Source organism: Halictus rubicundus, unplaced genomic scaffold (assembly GCF_050948215.1).
Source record: "Halictus rubicundus isolate RS-2024b unplaced genomic scaffold, iyHalRubi1_principal scaffold0019, whole genome shotgun sequence".
Classification (NCBI taxonomy): domain Eukaryota; kingdom Metazoa; phylum Arthropoda; class Insecta; order Hymenoptera; family Halictidae; genus Halictus; species Halictus rubicundus.
The window spans coordinates 3,550,498-3,558,561 of record NW_027488560.1 but is presented as its reverse complement, the minus strand read 5'-3'; positions in this window follow the sequence as shown (position 1 = coordinate 3,558,561).

Sequence of the window (8,064 nt, the reverse complement as noted above, 5' to 3'; positions counted from 1 at the left end):
CCTATCTCCAATCCTATCCTATCCTCTATCCTATCCTATCCTCTATCCTATCCTATCCTCTATCCTATCCTATCCTCTATCCTATCCTATACTCTATCCTATCCTATCCTGTATCCTATCATATCCTCAATCCTATCCTATCCTTTATCCTATCCTATCCTCTATCGTATACTATCCTCTATAATATCCTATCCTCCATCCTATAACATCATATATCCTATCCTATCCTCTATCCTATCCTATCCTCTACCCTATCCTATCCTCTATACTATCCTATCCTCTATCCTATCCTATCCTATCCTATCGTATCCTCTATCCCATAGTATCCTCAATCCTATCCAATGCTCTATCCTATCCTCTATCCTATCCAATCCTCTATCCTATCCTCTATCTTATCCTATCCTCTATCTTATCCTATCCTCTACCCTATCCTATCCTCTATCCTATACTATCCTCTATCCTATCCTATCCTCTATCGTATCCTATCCTCTATCCTATCCTATTCTCTATCCTATCCTATCCTTTATCCTATCCTATCCTCTATCCTATCCCATCCTCTATCCTATCCTATCCTCTATCCTATCCTATCCTATCCTATCCTCTATCCCATAATATCCTCAATCCTATCCAATCCTCTATCCTATCCTCTATCTTATCCAATCCACTATCCTATCCTCTAGCCTATCCTATCATCTATCCTATCCTATCTCCAATCCTATCCTATCCTCTATCCTATCCTATCCTCTATCCTATCATATTCTCTATCCTATCCTATCCTCTATAATATCGTATCCTCTATAATATCGTATCCCATGTCCTATCCGGTGCTCTATCCTATAATATCGTCTATAAAATCGTATCCTGAAAAAATATCGTATCCTCTATCCTATCCTATCCACTATCCTATCCTATCATCTATCCTATTCTATCCTCAATCCTATCCTATCCTTTATCCTATCCTATCCTCTATCCTATCCTATCCTCTATCCTATCCTATCATATATCCTATCCTATCCTATCCTATCCTATCCTCTATCCCATAATATCCTCAATCCTATCCAATCCTCTATCCTATCCTCTATCCTATCCAATCCTCTATCCTATCCTATCATCAATCCTATCGTATCCTTAATCCTATCCTATCCTCCATCCTATCCTATCCTCTATCCTATCCTATCATATATCCAATCCTATCCTATCCTCTATCCTATCCTATCCTCTATCCTATCCTATCCTGTATCCTATCATATCCTCAATCCTATCCTATAGTTTATCCTATCCTATCCTCTATAATATCGTATCCTCCATCCTATAACATCATATATCCTATCCTATCCTCTATCCTATCCTATCCTCTATCTTATCCTATCCAATCCCCTATTCTATCGTCTATCCTATCCTATCCTCTATAATATCGTATCCTCCAAACTATAATATCATATATCCTATACGATCCTGTATCCAATCCTATCCTCAATCCTATCCTATCCTCTATCCTATAATATCCTCTATACTATCCTATCCTCTATCCTATCCTATCCTATCCTATCCTCTATCCCATAATATCCTCAATCCTATCCAATGCTCTATCCTATCCTCTATCCTATCCAATCCTCTATCCTATCCTCTATCTTATCCTATCCTCTACCCTATCCTATCCTCTATCTTATCCTATCCTCTACCCTATCCTATCCTCTATCCTATACTGTCCTCTATAATATCGTATCCTCCATCCTATAATATCATATATCCTATCCTAACCTCTATCCTATCCTATCCTCTATCCTATCCTATCTTTTATCCTATCCTATCCTTTATCCTATCCTATCCTCTATCCTATCCTATCCTCTATCTTATCCTATCCTCTACCCTATCCTATCCTCTATCCTATCCTATCCTCTATCGTATCGTATCCTCTATCCTATCCAATTCTCTATTCTACCCTCTATCCTATCCTATCGTCTATCGTATCGTATCCTCGCTTCTATCCAATCCTCTATCCTATCATCTATCCTATCCTATTCTCTATATTATTTTATCCTCTATACTATCCTGTACTCTATTCTGTCCTATCCTCTATCTTATCCTATCCTCTACCCTATCCTATCCTCTATCTTATCCTATCCTCTATCTTATCACATCCTCTACCCTATCCTATCCTCTATCCTATACTATCCTCTATCCTATCCTATCCTCTATCCTATCCTATCCTCTATCCTATCCTATTCTCTATCCTATCCTATCCTTTATCCTATCCTATCCTCTATCCTATCCCATCCTCTATCCTATCCTATCCTATCCTATCCTCTATACTATCCTATCCTCTATCCTATCCTATCCTATCCTATCCTCTATCCCATAATATCCTCAATCCTATCCAATGCTCTATCCTATCCTCTATCCTATCCAATCCTCTATCCTATCCTCTATCTTATCCTATCCTCTACCCTATCCTATCCTCTATCCTATCCCATCCTCTATCCTATCCTATCCTCTATCCTATCCTATCCTATCCTATCCTATCCTCTATCCCATAATATCCTCAATCCTATCCAATCCTCTATCCTATCCTCTATCCTATCCTATCCTCTATCCTATCCTCTATCCTATAATATCCTCTCTCCTATAATATCCTCTATCCTATCCTGTATCCTATACTATCCTCTATCCTATCCTATCCTCAATCCTGTCCTATCCTCTATCATATCCTATCCTGTATCCTATCTTATCCTCTATCCTATCCTATCCTCTATCCTATCCTCTATCCTATCATATTCTCTATCCTATCCTATCCTCTATAATATCGTATCCTCTATAATATCGTATCCCCTGTCCAATCCGGTGCTCTATCCTATAATATCGTCTATAAAATCGTATCCTGTATAATATCGTATCCCATCCTCTATCCTATCCTATCCTCTATCGTATCGTATCCTCGCTTCTATCCAATCCTCTATCCTATCATCTATCCTATCCTATTCTCTATATTATTTTATCCTCTATACTATCCTGTACTCTATTCTGTCCTATCCTCTATCTTATCCTATCCTCTACCCTATCCTATCCTCTATCTTATCCTATCCTCTATCTTATCCTATCCTCTACCCTATCCTATCCTCTATCCTATACTATCCTCTATCCTATCGTATCCTCTATCCTATCCTATCCTCTATCCTATCCTATTCTCTATCCTATCCTATCCTTTATCCTATCCTATCCTCTATCCTATCCCATCCTCTATCCTATCCTATCCTATCCTATCCTCTATCCCATAATATCCTCAATCCTATCCAATCCTCTATCCTATCCTCTATCCTATCCAATCCTCTATCCTATCCTCTATCCTATCCTATCATCTATCCTATCCTATCTCCAATCCTATCCTATCCTCTATCCTATCCTATCCTCTATCCTATCCTATCCTCTATCCTATCCTATCCTCTATCCTATCCTATACTCTATCCTATCCTATCCTGTATCCTATCATATCCTCAATCCTATCCTATCCTTTATCCTATCCTATCCTCTATCGTATACTATCCTCTATAATATCCTATCCTCCATCCTATAACATCATATATCCTATCCTATCCTCTATCCTATCCTATCCTCTATCCTATCCTATCCTCTATACTATCCTATCCTCTATCCTATCCTATCCTATCCTATCGTATCCTCTATCCCATAGTATCCTCAATCCTATCCAATGCTCTATCCTATCATCTATCCTATCCAATCCTCTATCCTATCCTCTATCTTATCCTATCCTCTATCTTATCCTATCCTCTACCCTATCCTATCCTCTATCCTATACTATCCTCTATCCTATCCTATCCTCTATCGTATCCTATCCTCTATCCTATCCTATTCTCTATCCTATCCTATCCTTTATCCTATCCTATCCTCTATCCTATCCCATCCTCTATCCTATCCTATCCTCTATCCTATCCTATCCTATCCTATCCTCTATCCCATAATATCCTCAATCCTATCCAATCCTCTATCCTATCCTCTATCTTATCCAATCCTCTATCCTATCCTCTAGCCTATCCTATCATCTATCCTATCCTATCTCCAATCCTATCCTATCCTCTATCCTATCCTATCCTCTATCCTATCATATTCTCTATCCTATCCTATCCTCTATAATATCGTATCCTCTATAATATCGTATCCCATGTCCTATCCGGTGCTCTATCCTATAATATCGTCTATAAAATCGTATCCTGAAAAAATATCGTATCCTCTATCCTATCCTATCCTCTATCCTATCCTATCATCAATCCTATCGTATCCTTAATCCTATCCTATCCTCCATCCTATCCTATCCTCTATCCTATCCTATCATATATCCAATCCTATCCTATCCTCTATCCTATCCTATCCTCTATCCTATCCTATCCTGTATCCTATCATATCCTCAATCCTATCCTATAGTTTATCCTATCCTATCCTCTATAATATCGTATCCTCCATCCTATAACATCATATATCCTATCCTATCCTCTATCCTATCCTATCCTCTATCCTATCCTATCCTCTATCTTATCCTATCCAATCCCCTATTCTATCGTCTATCCTATCCTATCCTCTATAATATCGTATCCTCCAAACTATAATATCATATATCCTATACGATCCTGTATCCAATCCTATCCTCAATCCTATCCTATCCTCTATCCTATAATATCCTCTATACTATCCTATCCTCTATCCTATCCTATCCTATCCTATCCTCTATCCCATAATATCCTCAATACTATCCAATGCTCTATCCTATCCTCTATCCTATCCAATCCTCTATCCTATCCTCTATCTTATCCTATCCTCTACCCTATCCTATCCTCTATCTTATCCTATCCTCTACCCTATCCTATCCTCTATCCTATACTGTCCTCTATAATATCGTATCCTCCATCCTATAATATCATATATCCTATCCTAACCTCTATCCTATCCTATCCTCTATCCTATCCTATCTTTTATCCTATCCTATCCTTTATCCTATCCTATCCTCTATCCTATCCTATCCTCTATCTTATCCTATCCTCTACCCTATCCTATCCTCTATCCTATCCTATCCTCTATCGTATCGTATCCTCTATCCTATCCAATTCTCTATTCTACCCTCTATCCTATCCTATCGTCTATCGTATCGTATCCTCGCTTCTATCCAATCCTCTATCCTATCATCTATCCTATCCTATTCTCTATATTATTTTATCCTCTATACTATCCTGTACTCTATTCTGTCCTATCCTCTATCTTATCCTATCCTCTACCCTATCCTATCCTCTATCTTATCCTATCCTCTATCTTATCACATCCTCTACCCTATCCTATCCTCTATCCTATACTATCCTCTATCCTATCCTATCCTCTATCCTATCCTACCCTCTATCCTATCCTATTCTCTATCCTATCCTATCCTTTATCCTATCCTATCCTCTATCCTATCCCATCCTCTATCCTATCCTATCCTATCCTATCCTCTATCCCATAATATCCTCAATCCTAACCAATCCTCTATCCTATCCTCTATCCTATCCAATCCTCTATCCTATCCTCTATCCTATCCTATCATCTATCCTATCCTATCTCCAATCCTATCCTATCCTCTATCCTATCCTATCCTCTATCCTATCCTATCCTCTATCCTATCCTATCCTCTATCCTATCCTATCCTCTATCCTATCCTATCCTCTATCCTATCCTATCCTCTATCCTATCCTATCCTGTATCCTATCATATCCTCAATCCTATCCTATCCTTTATCCTATCCTATCCTCTATCGTATACTATCCTCTATAATATCCTATCCTCCATCCTATAACATCATATATCCTATCCTATCCTCTATCCTATCCTATCCTCTATCCTATCATATTCTCTATCCTATCCTATCCTCTATAATATCGTATCCTCTATAATATCGTATCCTCCAACCTATAATATCATATATCCTATACGATCCTGTATCCAATCCTATCCTCAATTCTATCCTATCCTCTATCCTATAATATCCTCTCTCCTATAATATCCTCTATCCTATCCTGAATCCTATCCTATCCTCTATCCTATCCTATCCTCAATCCTGTCCTATCCTCTATCATATCCTATCCTGTATCCTATCTTATCCTCTATCCTATCCTATCCTCTATCCTATCCTCTATCCTATCCTATCATCTATCCTGTCCTATCCTCAATCCTATCCTATCCTTTATCCTATCCTATCCTCTATCCTATCATATTCTCTATCCTATCCTATCCTCTATAATATCGTATCCTCTATAATATCGTATCCAATGTCCAATCCGGTGCTCTATCCTATAATATCGTCTATAAAATCGTATCCTGTATAATATCGTATCCTATCCTCTATCCTATCCTATCCTCTATACTATCCTATCCTCTATCCTATCCTATCCTATCCTATCCTCTATCCCATAATATCCTCAATCCTATCCAATGCTCTATCCTATCCTCTATCCTATCCAATCCTCTATCCTATCCTCTATCTTATCCTATCCTCTACCCTATCCTATCCTCTATCTTATCCTATTTTTTTTTTTTTTTTTTTTTTTTTTTTTTTCCGAGGAGGTAATCACTATTACGGATACCCGACCCCTCCCGGGGGGGAGTGGGCCGGGTTATGTGGGACTCCTCGGCTGGTGGGTGCAATGCCGAGTATACCCACTAACTCCTCCCCGTCCGTCCCTAGGCTCCTGGGGGCACCCGTGGTCCGCGCGCGCATGTCTATCCGGTGTGCCCCCGCCTTAGCATTCCTCCCTGGGTGGGGGACGCGGCCTCCACCCTATCCTACTCTATCCGAAGGCGCCACGCAACGGACGACGTGAAGCCTTCCCCCCCATTTAGGCCGCCCGATGGACGTCCGGGCCCCCGCCCAAGACGTCCGACGGCCTCCGGGGACGCCATTGGCAACCGAGTATAAGGAGACCGTCGGTCCCCCGCCTCGAGATCACCAAGGGCGCCCCCGCCCGCGTTAAGGACGCCGCAACGGAGGCACGCCCCCGGGGCGTGCCCTGCGTCTCCTTCTCCCACCCCTTCGGCCGGGATCGTGATTTCGCTCACGACCCCGTTCCGCAGCCTCCTTCTGCAGCATTACCTGCTCACAGAAGGAGGCGAACCCTCTCCACGCCCCCTCGCCGCCCGCTGCCGCCGAGACGACAGCCGGAAGCGAGAGGTCATGGCCCACTGCGCGCCGCAGAGCACGGCGCTATCCTCTATCTTATCCTATCCTCTACCCTATCCTATCCTCTATCCTATACTATCCTCTATCCTATCCTATCCTCTATCCTATCCTATCCTCTACCCTATCCTATCCTCTATCCTATACTATTCTCTATCCTATCCTATCCTCTATCCTATCCTATTCTCTATCCTATCCTATCCTTTATCCTATCCTATCCTATCCTCTATCTTATCCTATCCAATCCCCTATTCTATCGTCTATCCTATCCAATCCTCTATAATATCGTATCCTCCAACCTATAATATCATATATCCTATACGATCCTGTATCCAATCCTATCCTCAATCCTATCCTATCCTCTATCCTATAATATCCTCTCTCCTATAATATCCTCTATCCTATCCTGTATCCTATCCTATCCTCTATCCTATCCTATCCTCAATCCTGTCCTATCCTCTATCATATCCTATCCTGTATCCTATCTTATCCTCTATCCTATCCTATCCTCTATCCTATCCTCTATCCTATCCTCTATCCTATCCTCTATCCTATCCTATCATCTATCCTATCCTATCCTTTATCCTATCCTATCCTCTATCCTATCCCATCCTCTATCCTATCCTATCCTCTATCCTATACTATCCTCTATCCTATCCTATCCTCTATCCTATCCTATCCTCTACCCTATCCTATCCTCTATCCTATACTATCCTCTATCCTATCCTATCCTCTATCCTATCCTATCCTCTATCCTATCCTATTCTCTATCCTATCCTATCCTTTATCCTATCCTATCCTCTATCCTATCCCATCCTCTATCCTATCCTATCCTATCCTATCCTCTATCCCAT